Source organism: Hevea brasiliensis, chromosome 18, assembly GCF_030052815.1.
Source record: "Hevea brasiliensis isolate MT/VB/25A 57/8 chromosome 18, ASM3005281v1, whole genome shotgun sequence".
Lineage (NCBI taxonomy): Eukaryota > Viridiplantae > Streptophyta > Magnoliopsida > Malpighiales > Euphorbiaceae > Hevea > Hevea brasiliensis.
In genome coordinates this window covers 51,784,240-51,802,399 of record NC_079510.1, presented here as the reverse complement: position 1 = coordinate 51,802,399, position 18,160 = coordinate 51,784,240, and the positions used below count along the sequence as shown (strand labels likewise).

Genomic DNA, 18,160 nt, shown 5'->3' with positions numbered 1-18,160 from the left:
AAATTACGTTTTTATTTTATTATTTATATGAAATTTTATTTTTTCAAGAAAGTGATTATATATAGGGAAATTAAAATTCCAGAAAGTTTTTATTTTTATTATTATTATTATTATTATTATTATTATTATTATTATTATTATTATTATTATTATTATTATTATTATTATTATTATTTCATATAGATTGTTGGTTGTTTGCTTGGCTGGTGCATATCGCAATATTCTTCATGAAGTCATCTATTGTCAAGTAAGATAAAAAGTAAGGCTCTCAAAATAGCAAACTTAGCATATGAAAGCAACAATTCCCAGATCAAATTCCCACGCCAATTACCTAATACCCAGAACAAAGAAATGTGCACACATGACCTATGCGTTTGCATGACCTAAAGGAAACATATGTACCAAGAAACCTTCTGTCCTCTGCAAATCTGAAACGCCCACTTCTTTAATCTTTTAAAACTTAAATAGCCTCTCTCATTTCCTCTTAAATATATATATATATATATATATACACCCTTCATTTACACCAACTTCATGTGTTCTTCTGTATACTTAACCTCATGTGATAACACTTGTCATTCATGATGAGATCGTTTTCAATACAATAAAATTTCGACTTTGAACTCTAACCAAATTTTGATCTTTACATAATAACGAGTCATATATGGAGTAATAATAAGTGAATTTCATAATGTCTTGAAATGGGTTGCAATGCAAAATGAGGAAATTGATTTTATTGTTTTGATCATTTGAGGCTGTATAAGTGTGAAAATTGATTAAATTGTGTAGGTCATGATTTGAGGCCAAAATGGCTGAAGTAAGTATATGTGTGTCGGTATGTGGATTGGCTTCAAGGCGGTTTCAATTTGGGGAATATTCTATGGATGGGAGTCCTGTCTCAGTCTCGTATCTTAATTACCAAAGAAATCATTGAGACGTAATTGTTGGCTAGGATTTTGACATGCTTAAATATATCCCTCCTTACCCATGATCACTTTTACACTGTGTTTTGTTTTGAAGGGAAGGAAAATAAAGAATTTTTTTATTATTATTTTTTTTTCCTTTTATTTGAATGTAAAAAAATAAGAGATAAAAATAAAAATAAAGTTATTTTTTATTATTTAAAAAATTAAAAATAAAGAGAAAAAAAATTGTGATGAATTTATAATTTTATCATATATGATTTAAAAAAAAATAAATAGAAAGGATAATTTTCTTATTGAAAGTAACTTTTCTCCCAACTTTTTGTTATTTGCATTATTTATCAGTTTCAATTCTGTGTATGGTCAACCAACCTTTTCTACATTCTTTATGGTTGAGAGGTCTCATAGTTCTGGTTTCTTCGTCCGTTGACATCTTCCTAACATATAGTTTTGCTTTGACTGTCATAAGTCATAATTATGTTATTATTATATAATATTATTTAATACAATTTGAAAAAAAAAAAAAGTTCATCCCCTGCGAGGAATGAATGTTTTAGTCCTTGTCCTCAAGTAAAATGTCACCCCTATCATAACAAATTATGATCGAAATTCTAATCCACTTCAAAGAAGCCTAGTGTGACCGCCTTTTGCTTTGCCGCAGAGAAGAGCATTCCTAGGGATACATAAATTTGAAGCTGTGTAAATCCGGATATATAACTGCTGCCCTAATTAAATATTGCCTAGCCCAGTTCTCCGAATGTTCCACATTCCCACATTGTCCAAAGCCAAGTAAATAGCAGCCCATGACTTTGGATACACCTAAACACTCAAGATAGGTGGCAGTCTTTTATTAGTTTGATGTGATACTTTGGATGTATAGCAAAAAATGGATTCCATTGATATCTCTCAAATTATAGCGAGCCCAGCTTACAGGCGTCCATTGTCCTTCATCCATTCTGCTCATATCATGAATCGCCAATATCTTTACGACACAAAATACCATGCAACCAATCTTTCAATAGGATATCAGGACCAATAAGCTTAGCTTACCCCACAACAAAGAAGGAATGTCCATCAATTTTCCATGACTGAACTGTGTCCTCCCAATTTTGGAAAACAATCTCAATGAATTCCCTTAAATTAGAAGATTTCACTGAGGTCTGGAGGTAAGCATTTCCCAGGTGGGGTAGCCAGGAATACCTCCAAGGATGAAAACTCCAAGAATCTTGAAGTAGTCTGCAAGTTTTAATGGGGTGTCTGGAGGAACAAATGAGACACTGTTGACAGCAATCCTCTGCTTGCGATTGATAATAGGAGCAGAGTTTGCAAGAGTAGTTGTGCGGCTTGTCTTAATCATTCCATTGTGGTAAGACCCTTAGGGGATTCAGCCTAGGCCCACTTGCAGTCAGATTCCAACTGGTTTAAAAGAACATCATACAACATATGTGAGACAGGCCAGGATATTAGTCCTATAAGTGAGATTACTACTTGAAAAGCATTTAGCAAGAAAACAAGAAGGCATGCGGATCAAGCAAAGAAAGATACAAGTTATAGTGAGCAGCTAGTACATTAAATTATAAACTAAAAGTGATGATTTTGTACTGCATAGATCTGGCCTGATTGAGGGACCAATCAATCTGTGTAGTAGGACCACCTGGGATTGGACCAGAAACTCCTTTATATGAATTACAATGGCGAAGAACAGCAGTTGTTGTGAGCACACGAGGAGTGAAGCATGTCGAAATGACAATGTAGTAGTCTTGGGCTGGCTGATTAGCTGTGACCAAGACAGACTAGGACAGCCCAAGATGGATGTCAAGGGCACTGTAGGTCCTTCTACCTCCACGAGTTTCATCTTGTGCCCTTGAATTCTGAAGTTAATGGATGTTGTGCAAGGCCTACATTTGATATCCTGAACCTGTATGTCTTACCTGCAAACAGGTATTCAATATCATAAGCTATAAATGCTCAACTAGTAGAAATTAAATGCTTAGAAACAGTGCAATAGTAATAGATCCATGACAGAAACTGCCTGGAATGTGAATGCTGATGATCAAGAATGGATTTTTAGTAAATATTCAACATTCATAAATGCAAGAATCAGTAAGAAAAAATAATAAATAAATAATAAAAATTAAAAGTAATTCAAGTGGGACAGAGATATAGCATTCATTAACAGACACCTGGATCAACTGTGAATCTGTATCCATTCTGTCCATGACGGCATGACCATTGATGAGAAGCCAATCAGGGAACGGAAGATCATGACCACCATCCAATATTAGCATTAATTGCTACAAAAATAAGAGAAACTAGAATAATAAGTAGAAATATTATGGAGAGAAAAATAAAGATGGCAGAATAAGATATTTAAACTGCAATACAAATGTGATAATCATATGAAAGTGCTTACATAGGGATTTCTCTTGTACCAATTTCCAGCTAGTACGGTAAAATCCCCTGCAGGAGGAGAGAAATGTGCAGGAATCCGATGCCACCAAACCCTCCAGCAGCCTTATGCATTCCAAGTGAAAGGAAGTAAAAAAAGATACCAATCCGGTCCTTCAGTTGGAGGATGTAAGTGAAGTTTTTCCCTGGTGGGGTTGGGTCCTTTGTTGTATGCCATTCCTGTTATAAGCTGTAACACATAAACCATGAGAGTCAAATACTTTAATTCTCCGTCAACAATCCTTCACTTAATTGCTTTACTTTATCATCGACATAAGCTCAAAGGTCAATACTTTCAGTCATTGTGGTTGAATGGAAATTAAAGGGGAGAAGTCTACTATAGAAGTAGATAGCAGTACACTTAAAGAGATCTAATAGCCATTTGATTAATCTGATATTAGCCAGTTAGATAAGTGATCATTTAGATCTCCATGTCTTCCTGGACCTAGAAGCTACACAAATACAATTGGTTTCAATAATGCAGCCCATAAGCAAAGCCAAGATTGAAACCCAGACTTTTATCTTAACTATAAGTGAGAACGAAACACTATAAACATGAAGGTCTAAAGATCCAGAGATCTAACATGAGGGTAAAAAATTACCTACATGTTGGGAGTTGCAGAATTCGAATATTTAATAACTTATTACGGTGAAGATCAATCCGTGAGTCCTACGACAAGTAGTACTAGTTAATCACACTGATATTTAACCATGAAAACACCATTATAATAAAATCAGATTCTAATATAATAAAATCAGATTCTAAATTGTCTTTCTGCAAAATGTCAGTTAAAAAAAAAAAAACAAAGGACCAACAAATGTGGCCCACATTTTCTATGATTTCTTGGAAAGCAACCCCTCATTTCAATGGCTGGATTACACAATGAACATTATGTATCCCTATATGTCTTAATCCCTCCTATCAAGACTCAAGAGTGTAAGTGGGATTCAACCCTTGACACAAACTCCGTATTTATATCTTAAACCCCTACTTTCCCTTGCCCTCCCCTGAAAATAACCCAAACCCTTTGTTTGGATCAAGGGAAATGGAGAGAAGAGAAAAGAAAAGAAATTTGATTTCTTTAAATTCCTTTATTTGGACAACAAATAGAAGAAAAAATTGAAGAGAAAGGAAGAGAAAGAAGGAGAAATGAAGAGAAATTTTAACTCAAAATATTTCTCTCCAAGTTGGTAGAAAATGGAGAGAAATGGAGAAAAATGATTGTTAAAGTACCTAAATATCCTTCTACAATATAAACATAAGAAAGAAAACGAGAATATAATAGTTATTTCTCCCATAGGGAAATTGTATTTCTCCCTTGTTCTAATAACATATCCAAACAATATAGAGTTTTTACTTTCTTTTCTTTTCTCTTTATTTCCTCTCTTTAATTTCTCTTCATTTCTTCTGCCATGTTAAGGATCCACACAAATGGAAAAATTTGCAGAATCAAAGGCAAGGATCAAAGGATACTCTCAAAATACAATTGACAAAAGTAACCCTCCGAATGTAGAACAATCTTGATGGTGATTCCGGATTTGTAGATCAAATGTTCAAGAGCATAGTAGGTAGTGAATCAAGGTCGAGAATAATAATAATAATAATAATAATAATAATAATAATAATAATAATAATAATAATAATAATAATAATAATAATAATCCTTCATTTCTGCTAATGGAAAGTTTCTAGCCACAGATCTGGTTCAGTGGATTCAAATCCAAAACTTTTTCCATTAATTTGTTTGTTCCATAACAGGAAGATCCATGCAAAGAGTAGCACATTGCTTGGTTGTGGGGTAAAAAAAGGAAAAGAAAGAAAGAAGATCCATCCACATAAAAAGTTGAGAAACAAATAGGCAAAACTGTCAAAATCCTTACTTCTGTTTTCATCCATTTTCATACATTTTCTATCCAATCAAACAGAGGTGGCATACTATATATATATATATATATATATATATATATATATATATATATATATATATATATATATATATATATTAAGGGAAAAAGAAAGGATGAAAACAAAGGAGCAGTGACTAGATATGTCACCAAGAGTTAAGGAATGGCTCTCTCAGGTAATTGAAAACGTTGATAATGAGGTTATCGTTTGTAACAACATCAATTTGTGGCCCCGGAAACTGCCCATTAATCAAGATTCCCAGAACGCCAAGCCACCAGGAAAAGGAAACGTAGAAACAAAAAATTACTTCCTAAACTGAAAAGGACGGTAAACTCATTCAAAAAACGAGAAAAATGCTTGTTTTGCAGGAATAGAATAAAATAGAACTAAGAAAACATAGCTTAGACATAGTACCTATTGCTTAACTCCAAGAGGGTAGATGTCAGCATAAGTGACTCTCCAGGTCCAGAAACTATAAGGGTTCTCGCCATTAACATCATGAAGAAGAAAGAATAAGAAAAGAAAGAAAGAGCCCTGCAACATCTAATACCTTGACAGGTTCTCAACCCTCTCTTTCTTCGTGTAATGTTGATATCGAGTTGAAGGGTGCATTACAGAAAAACCAAATGGGAGTCCATATCTCGTTGTAATCTGTAATTTATTACAGGCCTAACATTACAAAACTTGTGCGGGGATAGCTCAGTTGGGAGAGCGTCAGACTGAAGATCTGAAGGTCGCGTGTTCGATCCACGCTCACCGCATATTCTTTTTTTTTTTTTACTTTTTATTGTATCTTAGACTCCATTTGTTTCATTTAAAGTATTTTTATTTTAGATATTTAAGACTCTATTTATTTCATCAAAAATATTTTCTTTACATTTTTTAGTGTTTGGAGCATTCAGAAGATTGATCAATAAAAAATATTTCTCTAATTAAAAAAAAAATTAAACCATTTTTAAAAGAAATGACTTTCATTTTTTAAAAGAGAAAGTCATTTTTTATTTTTTAAATTTTAATAATTTTATTAAAATATAAACACATTTATATATATATATAAAATAAATATATATCATTAATTTAATATTACAATATGAAAAAATAAATATTTTTTTTAAAAATATTTTATATAAAAAATATTTTTCATATATAAATTATTGTTTTAAATAAATGAGGCTTAGTGGTTAGCGCAATGTTCCAAGTTGAAGAACAACTTGTTTCTCTAAAACCAAACACTATTCTATTTCAATGAAATCATCTATAGTAATAAGCTTTTTGTTTTTACTCTAAACTCAGAAAACTTTGTTCAAACTTTTTTGATACTCTAAACTTAGATGAACCCAGCTACATATAACAAGACAAGATTATAAACTAGTTCCTCTAGAATTCAATGACCATTCATTACTCTTTAACAAATAACATACCTTAACTGTCCCATCTCATATGCTAGATAAAGAAATAGCTTTGGCACTCTAAATGGCAAGAAGAAACTGAGCTTGATCACCCAGGATCCATATGTGAGTTCACACACCCACTAACACTCTCCCTCTCCTCTTTCATTCGTATATAATGCATTAATATGGCTTAGGTCTTACTGGACCGGAAAATGGTTTGGTGAGGCTCACAATGAAGCCTTAAAGCTACTTAACTGTAGGGGTGTGCAAACGGTCGGTTCGGTTCCGAACCGAACCGAACCGATAAAACCGAAAATCGAAAATCAAAAATTTTAAAAACCGAACCGAACCGATTGATAAGAGAAAATCGAACCGAATCGAACCGATAAATTTCGGTTCGGTTCGGTTTTAAACCGATCAAACCGAAATTTATAAAATTTCATATTTTTAACATTAAATCTAAATAATAAAAACATAAAAACAAAAAAAATTGGAAATCAAAACTCAAAAATCTTTAGATTCGGTTCGGTTTTCTTTGATTTCGGTTCGGTTCGATTCGGTTCGATTCGATTTTTTTTATTTCCTATATATTAATAATTTCGGTTCGGTTCGATTTTTTTGATTTTTTTATGAAAATAACCGAACCGAACCGATTAAACCGAAATTATCAAAATTATAAACCGAACCGAACCGATTAAATTTTAAAACCAAACCGATTGAACCGAATTAATCGGTTCGGTTTGATTTTTCGGTTAAAACCGAAAACTGCACACCCCCTACTTAACTGGCATCAAGTATGGAGGACTGGACAACCTTTTTGACCTCAAATCAAGTGAATCTAGTAGAAGGTAACCTTTAAAATTCAGTTCCATTGAATTTTCTGTACTACTTTTGGAATTTTCTGAATGTCGATTTTTGTGCCTTTTTGACATGCAACTCTTTCTTCTCTATGTTCCTTTTTCTGCAGATATTTGGACGTCAATGACTTTTTATGCAGATATTTGGACGTCAATGAAAGATTTTATTCAATAATTACTATGATCAAAATCAATTTATTTAATATATTTTAATATTAATTAATATTTATTTTAATTAATATAAATTTTAATTATATAAGAATTATTTTAATTAAAGTAAATCTTAATCGTACATGGATTACTTGATATATGTATTAAATTAAATTATATATATATATATATATATATATATATATATATATATATAAAAGCTGATCCTCTCTCTACCCATCAGATCACACACATATATTCTCTTTCATAAAGTATGATACATTATGGTCATCTTAAGAAAATCTTTCATCACTAAAATTTTATATGTGAATCAAAAAGGGTCAAGAGAGAAAAATTATTTTATTAAATCAAAGGCTCTCTCTTAATTATTAACATAGCTCAATTAAACTTCACATCAGATACACTTTTTAGATCTATGAAAATTTATTTATTCAAGATCAATTATTAGGGTGATAGTTAAATCTTATATTTATGATTCACATTGTGTTTATGAGATATTATGATATATTAAGAATTATTGCACATGTGGTATCAGAGCACTAGATTTTGAATTATTAAATTTCTCCATTAAATTTATGATAATGAACATGATGTTGATGTTCTTGCTTGTTGTTAGATCTGGGTACAATTAAAGTATAGATCATAAAAATTTAATGATTAAGGTTAATGATTAAAATAATAATAATAATAATAAAATTTAACCAAATTAAGTCCTAGGCATGAGAATTATTAACATGATAAAAAATTATATTATATAGAAATTTAAGTTTGGGATCAAGTTCTCTCAAAAGAAAAAAATTAAAAGAAACAAAATAATAAATGAATATATCAAAGTGGCTTAATTGTTTTGGCCATGAATTTTAAACCATGCGAAAATGTATTTGTGATGGAGGATACTTAAAATAAATAAATAAATTTATAAATTAAAATTTTAGCCCAAATTTAATTAGGTCATGCAAGTTCAACACGATAAAGAAACGTATTGGAAAGAATATTTTTAGGGAACATGTTTTCCCTAAAACAAGAAAAAAAAATTTAAATTATATTTTCTATCCAATTTAATTAAGATTTATAATTAAACCTAATTATTGAACAAATATTAGATTTATTAAAATACATAATTTATATGCACACCTTATGATATTTGTTTTAGTTTATTAGTTAACAAAGTGGCCAACAAAAATAAAACAAATTAATAGTTTTTTGGTCACCAAAGTAACTGAACTATGAATGATGTTTATATACATATAAAAATTAATCAATTATCCATACTAATAGATGCCTATGATGAAAAATGGATAAATTGCTACCTACTAGTCATCAAAACTTAAGGATTTTACCTAAAGATAAATCAATTATTTTAGGAATAGTAAAAATTATGAGAACAATAATATTTTATCAAATATATACTGGATGTCTAAAGACAATATGTATATTTGATATAAGTTAATTATTGTCCAATTAAATTTAAAGGCATTTAATTTAGGAAAGTATATTATAGTATCTACCCAAATGAGAACTGTAGTATACTCTAATTATTTAAATTGTCTGAATATACTTTAATTTGAGTATGTATATATAATTTTGCAGCTATTACTCTTCATTCGCAAGCTTCATTTGCTATTGTATTCAATGGGCTAAACTTCTCTGAATGGTGTGAGCAAGTCAAGTTTCATTTAAGTGTCTTAGAACTTAACTTAACATTATTTGAAGACAAACCTACTGCTATTATAGATATAAGTAGTGAAGAAGATAAGTTGTATCATAAGCAATGGAAATGATCAAACAGATTAAGCCTTGTATTTCTGTGAATGACTATTGCCAACAACATTAAAACAACAATTCCACAAACTGAAAATGCAAGAGAATACCTTAATTTTACGGAAGAACGATTTCATTCTACAGACAAGTCACTCGTTGATACTCTAATGACATAACTCACAACTATGAAGTATAATGAGTCGAAGAGTATGCACAAGTACATTATAGGGATGAGTGATATTGCAGCAAGGCTAAAGACCTTAGGGATGGCGGTGGATAATTCCTCCTAGGTATAGTTCATTCTGAACTTACTACCTCCTGAATGTGGGCCATTTCAAATCAATTACAACACTATTAAGGAAAAGTAGAACGTTAATGAATTGGCCAGTAAGCTAGTTCAAGAGGAAATGAGTTAAAGAATCAAGAGACTCATTCTATCAACATTATGGGTCAAGGAGTAGGTAAAGGACTTAAAATAAAGGCCAACAAGCTTAAGAAGAAAAAGAAAGGATCTTCAAATGGTTCTCAAGCTGAAAAAAGGATCTTCAAATGGTTCTCAAGCTGAAAAAATGGAACAAATAGCAGATAAGTGTCACTTCTGTAAGAAAGCAAGACACTATTAAAAAGATTACCTGAAACGTAAAATTTGTTTCAAAAAGAAAGGTAATCCTTTTTACTTATGTATATTTTAAATCAAACTTAATTGAAGTTTCTAATAATACTTGGTGGCTTGATTCTGGTGCTGCTACTTGTGTATCCAACTTGATGTAGAGATTTCTTACAAACCCACTAAAGACTTCCTATTTATAGGGAACCAAATGAAGGCATAAGGACTTACCGTTTGATCTTGAACAGTGGTTACCACTTAGATCTTTTACAAACTCTCTATGTACCTTCAATTTCTAGGAATGTTATTTCTATTTCAAAACTTGATGAATCTAGGTTTAATGTTAAGTTTGGACATGGATGTTTCAGTTTATTTAATAATAATAATAATTCCTTTATTGGTTCTAGAATTCTTATTGATGGTTTATATAGGCTGAAACTTGATGATAATTTTGCTAAATCATTGCTTGTCGCTTATAGCAATAGTGGGATTAAGCATAGTAGAATGAATGAAGCTTTCGTTTTTTTTGTGGCATAAGCATTTGGGTCATATATCCAAAGAAAGTTTAGTAAAGAATAAGATTCTATTGAGTCTATATTTTACTGATCTTGATGGTTGTGTGGATTGCATTAAGGAAAAGCAGACCAAACACAATAAGAAAGGAGCCATAAGAAGCAGTCAACTTCTTGAAATTATATACACTAATATATATGAGCCTTTTGATATTCCATCTTTTGATGGAGAAAAGTACTTTATTACCTTTATTGATGATTTTTCACATTATGGACATATTTATTTGCTTATGAAAAATCTTAATTAATAAATGCACTTGAAGTGTACATAAATGAGGTTGAGAGGCAATTAGATAGAAAAGTAAAAATAGTAAGGTCAGATAGACATGTTGAATACTATAGGAAATACACTGAAATGGAACAATGTCCTGATCCATTTGTAAAGTTCTTAGAAAGTCATGGCATATGTGCACAATATATTATGTCAGGTACTCCTCAATAAAATGGGATTGCAAAAAGGTGAAATCAGATTTTAATGAATATAGTTAGGAGTATGATGAGTAACTCTTCTTTACCTATATCTTTGTGGATGTATGCACTTACAACCATTGTGTACCTGTTAAATAGGGTTCCTAGTAAGGCAGTCTAAAAAACATCTTATGAATTATGGACTGGAAGGAAACTTAGTTTAAGGCATCTGCATGTTTGGGGTTGCTGAGCAGAAGTAAGAATTTATAATCCTCATGAAAAGAAATTAGATTCTCGAATTATAAGTGGACACTTTATTAGTTATCTAGAGAAATCTAAAAGGTATATGTTTTATGTTCCAAACTATAGTCTAAGAATTATGAAAACTGATAATGCAAGATTTCTTGAGAATGGTCAAGTTAGTGGGATTGTTAAGAGACAGGATGTGGATATACAAGAAATTAAGGTTTATTTTCATGTGCCTATTAATGTTCTTATATCCACCCCTACTCCATATGTTGTTCCAGTAGTTGTTGAAAGTCTTAACAATTTTGCACAATATAATGATGAAACACACCCTAAAGAAGCTAACCTATAAAAAGCTGATGAAGGTGAACCACAAGAAATGCCATTAAAAAGATCTTAAAGAGAAAAAAGATCAGCAATTAATCATGATTATATGGTTTACTTGCAAGAGTCAGATTTTTACATAGGAATTAATAAAGATCCAGTTTCTTTTTCATAAGCTATAGAAAGTAATGAGTCTGATAAGTGATTAGATGCCATGAAAGATGAGTTAAAATATATGAAACATAATAAAATATGGGATTTGATCGAATTGCCTAAAAGATTTAAATGAGTTGGGTGTAAATGGGTCTTTAAGACCAAGTGCGACTCGAATGGCAAAATCGAATGGTATAAAGCAAGACTTGTTGTCAGGGTTATACTCAAAAGGATGGTATTGACTATAAAGAAAATTTTTCACCAGTCTCAAAGAAAAACTCATTAAAAATTATCATGGTATTGGTAGTTCATTATTACTTAGCGTTGCATCAAATGGATATGAAAACAGCCTTTTGAAATAGAGAACTTGAAGAACAAGTTTATGTGGACCAACCTAAGGGTCTCTTAATTGAAGGAAAAAGGTGATAGTGTGTCCGCAAGTGCACGGGTCACAGTAGTATAGTTTTAAAAAAATGATATCGATCCCACAGGGAATTGTGCTTAAATTGGAAATAAAAGTATAAGCTAATTAGAATGGCCAAATTTAAAGATGTAAAATGAAATTTAAAATTTAAGATTGATATTTGAGGAATTTAAGCTAAATCAAACAATTAACTAAATTAATTGAACTAGATTATCAAAATTTAATTTGAAATTTCTATTTATGAAATTGGGAGGAATTAAATCTAAATTCAATAAAAATTAAAGTGATTCTAGAGATTGAATTTTTCATATTGTTTGCATGTAGTTTATCCCTAATTTAGCCAAATATATGAGAATTGCAATTTTGAGGGAAATCAATTCTTAAATTTTTGAAACCTTTTTCAAACATTTCAAAGTTGATTTTCATTAAATCAAACCCTGTTTTCACGGTATTTCAAACCTAACAAAAACCCAATTAAAGCTATAATTGATTTTGGAAAGTCCCCTTAATCCTCTTAGCTTGTCTCTAACACCAAAAAAACTAAGTTTATTGCAAGATTATCTATCCCAAATATTCATTTTTCAGTCCATCTATTAAGGATTAAAGCTTAACTTAATGAGGGCCCATTCATCAAGCAAGGCAACAAGCTCACAAGCAATAAATCAAAATTTAATAAACCTTATTTAAATGATTAAATCAGTTCAAAACCACAATACAAAGCAATATTTACAAACCCATCTCTAGAATCTCAAACAACCACTCACAAATCATAGTTTCAAGTCAAACCCAAGTGTAGAAATGAAGAAATAATGAAAATCTAAATTAAGGAATAGAAAAACTCAAAAGAATGCTGATGAATCTGCTGCTGGAGAGTGCAGAAAATGGCCTCTGCTGCTGCTGGAAAATGCTTCCCGTCCTCCTCTCTTTCTTTCCTTCTTTCTTGCCAAAAAATGCCTCCTCTCCTCCTTATGGAAAGAAAATAGATAAAGGAGGTTTTATATGGGTCAGATATCTGCCCTAGAATGGGTAAAAAGGTGGAAGATTCCAGAGAAAGTGAGGTATAAAATCAGAGTAACGAAAATGTCACGTCAGCCATTTCCAGTAAAAACGACATAAGCTAAATCAGTTGTGTCGCGGGTTGTGTAACCTGCAGCCTGAGAAAAATAGCATATCTGACGATCGACACAACCTGCAACATAAGCTAAATCGGTTGTGCTGCAGGTTGTGCAGCTCGGCCATTTTTAACTCAACTTCAAAATTTTTGCAATTCAACTTTAATTTCCTCCAAATGGCTGCTCAGATCAAAATACACCAAATTTCTCCAAATTTAACCTACAAAACAAATAAATTCCAAAAGTTAAACTAAGAAGTGTAAAATTATAAAATTGACTAAATATATGTTAATATCTATAATAATAGCTATGAACAAGGGTAAATTATGTGCAAAAATCATACCTAAATGATGATATAAAATGCATGCATCAAAAGGGTATATAATGTATAAACTTAAGAAATCAACATACAAACTTAAGTAATCTTTCCACCAGTGGTATGTTAAGTTCAATGATACCATAAAGTCTTTTGACTTAAAGAAACAGTCATTGATTGATGTATATATCTTTAGATCAGTGGGAGAAAATTTATTTTCTTAATTGTGTGATGATATCTTACTTGCTACAAATGATTTGGGCATATTACGTGAGACTAAAGATTTTCTCTCGATGAATTTTGAAATAAAAGATATGGGAGAGGCATCCTTTGTGATTGAAATATAAATTTTTCATAATAAATCACAAGGACTATTAGAATTGTCTCAGAAAGCCTATATTAATAGAATTATAGAGAGATTTAATATGCATAAATGTTCAGCAGAAATTATTTCCATACAGAAAGGGGACAAATTTAGTCTCAATCAATGTCCAAAGAATGATGTAGAATGTAAAGAAATGGAATCAATTCCTTATGCTTTAGTTGTGTGTAATTTGATATATGCTTAAACCTGTACAATTTCTTATCCTGTAATTGATTACTATAAAGCTGCAAAGAAAGTTTTATGGTATCTACAATGAAATAAAGATTACATTCTCATGTATAAGAGGTCTAATTATTTAGAAGTGGTTGGATACCCAAATTCAGATTTTGATCGTTATATTAACAATAAAAGTCTATTTACCTGTTCCTCTTAGCTGAAGGAACAATATCGTGAAAAAATGCCAAAAATAGTATGTAATTGCTTCATCCATTATGAAAGCAGATTTTATGACATGTTTTGAAGTTATAATTCATGCATTATAGATGCAGAATTTTATCTCAGGACTTGAGATAGTCGACACCATTAACAAGCTACTGAGAATTAATTATGATAATTCTATAGCAATATTTTCTCCATAAATGACAAATATGCCAAATGTACAAAGCATATGAAATTAAAGTATTTTGTTATTTATGAGGAAGTTTAGAAACGGAGAGTGTCTATTGAGCATAATAGTTGTAACACCCCTGATTTTTTTATATATTATTATTGGGCTTCGTGTATCCTCTCAATTTCGAAATTTTCTTGTCCGGATGGATATTTCGAATTTCCAAGACCACCGAAAGGAAAAGAAAAGTCTCCGAATTGGTTTTTTTTTTTGGCCCACCCCCATCATCGTCGAATCGGCGTCGGAATCGGAATCGAGAGGAGGCAGGTTCTTCTTTCTCTCTTCGCCCCCCGCGCACCACCGCCAAGTCGTCGTAAATAAAAAAAATAATTATTTAATTTATAATTATTATATTATATATATATATGCATGCATCATGCATATATATATATATATATATATATATATTAATATGCATTTATTTATGCATTTAATTCATGTTCATATGTGTGTGTGTGTGTGTGGTGGTTGTTGTTGTGTGCGTTGGTGCGTGCGGTGTGTGTGTGTGTGGGTGGGGTGGGATGATGGAGGACGGTAGTCAGTAGTCACGGTAACGGGCTCGGACGAGGGCTGGTCGCTTGAGTAGTAAGTTTGAGAATTGGATGTTGGGATTTGGTTTTTAAAGTTGAGTAAGAGGTGTCATTTACTTGAGGAGAGAGAGAGATTTAGTGTAGTCATATATATGATATATTATGTTGTGATGTGTGATGTGTGTGTGTGTGTGATGTGATGATGTGTTGTGTGTGTGTGTGTGTTGTGTTGTTGTTGTGTGTTATTGCATTAGTTTTTTGTTATAGTTATTTATATATATAGTTATAGATATTATAGTTATTATTCTTATTTATTTTTTTTTTTTTTTTTTTCAAATTTTTTTTTTTTTTTTTTTTTTTTTTTTTTTGTTTTTTATTATTTTTTTTTTTTTATTTTTTTTTTTTTTTTTTTATTAATTTTAATTATTGTTATTGTTATTTATTTTATTTAATTTTTTTATTATTTTTATATTTATGTTTTTATTTTATTATTTTAATTTTATTTTAATATTTTATTTGGATGATGGATGGATTGATTTTTATTTTAGTTTGATTTGATATGTTATGTGAGATGAGTATGTGGATTTGTGTGTGTTGTTGTGTGTTTTTGTGAGTTTGTTTGTGTTTGTGTTGATTTCTTTTTTTAAATTTCCTTTTTGGGTTTTTTTTTTTGTTTTGTGAGGGTTGGTTGGGTTGGGGCTTTAGGGTTAGTTATTTAAGGGGCTTATGTTAGTTAGGCCTTAGGGTAGGGGGGCTCCGTGCCTCGGGGGGTTAGGCGTCTGGTCTGCTGGCTCTCGGGGGTGTGCCCATTAATAGTATTGATCTCATGATAGTAGATCCATTAATTAAAGTTTCACAACCTAAGACATTTAAAGAATATTTTCTTATAATGGGTCTTGGTTGTATTAACATATAATGTATTAGCTTTGACACTCTGAGCTCATTAATGTGTTTATGACATCCATTAAAGTATTTCTTGTTTCTCATGATTGTGTACATGTAATATTTTGAGTGAATGATAACAGAAAAAGTCTTCTAAGACATTATTGTGAATCATGATGTGATATACATATATCTATTATAAATTTACTATGGTAAGTTGCTAGTGTTATGGTGTATGAAAAAGAGTATGTGAATAAATAATGTACAACCGCCACAACCCACACTTAGTAGTTTATTATACCAAGGTAATTATGAAGTACATGATTTGTTTATTTTATGCGCTTATAAAGTTTATACTACTAAAGTTTAATTATTGTGCTAAGTGAGAGAACATAAGATTTTGCTTAATAATTAATATTATCATATGGGCTAAAATCAATTCCTTTAATGTAGCTAATATTAATTAATATTTAATTTAATTAATACAAATTCTAATTATACAAGAATTATTTTAATTAAAATAAATCCTAATCATATATGGATTACTAGATGGATATATCAAATTAAATCTTTTATATATATATATATATATATATATATATATATATATATATATATATATATATATATAAACCGGTTCCCTTTCTACCTCATAAGGTCACACACACAGGATCATCTCCAGAAAGTATTCCATGACTAAAATTTTGTATGTGAATCAAAAAGAATTACGAAGGAGAAATCAAGTTATTGAATCAAATAGTCTCTCAATTATTATAATGAATTAATTAAATTTCATATCAGATACACTTTCTAGATTTGTGAAAATTTATTTATTCAAGATACAATATTAGAGTGATAGTTGAATCTTATATTTATAATTCACATTATATTTATGATTTATTATGATATATTAAGAATTATTTTAGAATCAATTGGAGCTTGCCAGGGGAAAGGATAGATATCAATTTTATATGCTCATATCACTTGGACAAAATGTAGCTTTCTTGCATTTTGAACAGACAAGAAACAAATAAACTATAATTGCTTTGAACTTATTCTTATTGCTTGCCTGCTGCAGATTGAATGGGGTTGCATATACTGTTGTTGAAATGAGGAATGACCACTTGGAGGTTTCATTTAAGGGCACTTGTCATCCTTCAACTCAAGGCACCAAGCTTCCACTCACTGTTGACATAAGGTCATGTTTTCACTTTCTTGTTTTCTTTCATGTTTAGCTTGAACTTATTTGAAGTTTCATATGTTTTGTGATTCTTCAGGTACACATTAAGAGTGGTGTTTCAGGATTCTACTGCTATGCAATATATGAGCGTCCTGCTGGATGTCATGCTTTCTGCCTTGCTCATATGAGGATGGTCTTTACGTTGCGACAAGAAAAGTAAATTTTGTATCCTCTGAATACTTTTTTAACTAAATGTCAGTCTTAGTTTGGTTCAAAAAAAAAATTCTGAAGCTTGTTTTATGGAATTGGAGTAGGTTCCACTACATGGCTATCTCTGATACGCACAGGATAATGTCAATGCCAGAGAATCTACTTCCAGGTAGAGGCAAGCGGCTAATTGTACCTGAGTCAGAAGTTGATGATAAGTGCCAGTATTCAGTGGACAATAAAGATATTGGAGTCCATAGATGGATAAGTTCCGATCCCATTTTTGGGTTCTGGATAATATTTCGAGGCCATGAGTTTTGAAATGGGGGTCCTACCAAGCAAAATCTCACAGCCATATACCAAATTGTCTGCCTGTAAGTTTCTTCCATCTGAAAATTCATCAATTAGACATATCTTGGATATCGGTAGAACAACATTGTCAAACAATGCTATGAAACGACTGTGGGATAGCACCAGCTGATTCATAGTTTCCTCTCCTGAAGCCAAATAAGCAAGAAAAGTACTTGTTCAACATTCTAAATGAAGGGGAAGAAAAACCTTTGGTGAAACAGATGTTTCATGTAACTCACTACATTGGGGATGATATATTAGCTCATTTTCAAGAGGGAGAGCAATGGAGGGAGGCATTTGGCCGCTTCTTCGCCTAACTGAATTCAACAAATGTGTCAAATGCATTCAACTTGTGGGAAGATGCTAAAAAGCAGGTACAACGCTTCACATTTGTTTCTA

At 31.1% G+C, this 18,160-nt stretch overlaps 1 non-coding gene and 1 pseudogene across 1 annotated transcript; one reads left to right on the top strand and one right to left on the bottom strand.

Annotated features, from left to right (window-relative positions):
• Positions 1-1,467: 1,467 nt before the first annotated feature.
• LOC110670649 (L-ascorbate oxidase homolog) lies at positions 1,468-4,202 on the bottom strand (annotated as a pseudogene).
• Positions 4,203-5,965: 1,763 nt separating this feature from the next.
• TRNAF-GAA (transfer RNA phenylalanine (anticodon GAA)) lies at positions 5,966-6,038 on the top strand. Its single transcript has one exon. It is a non-coding gene; the product is annotated as a tRNA-Phe (tRNA).
• Positions 6,039-18,160: the final 12,122 nt, after the last annotated feature.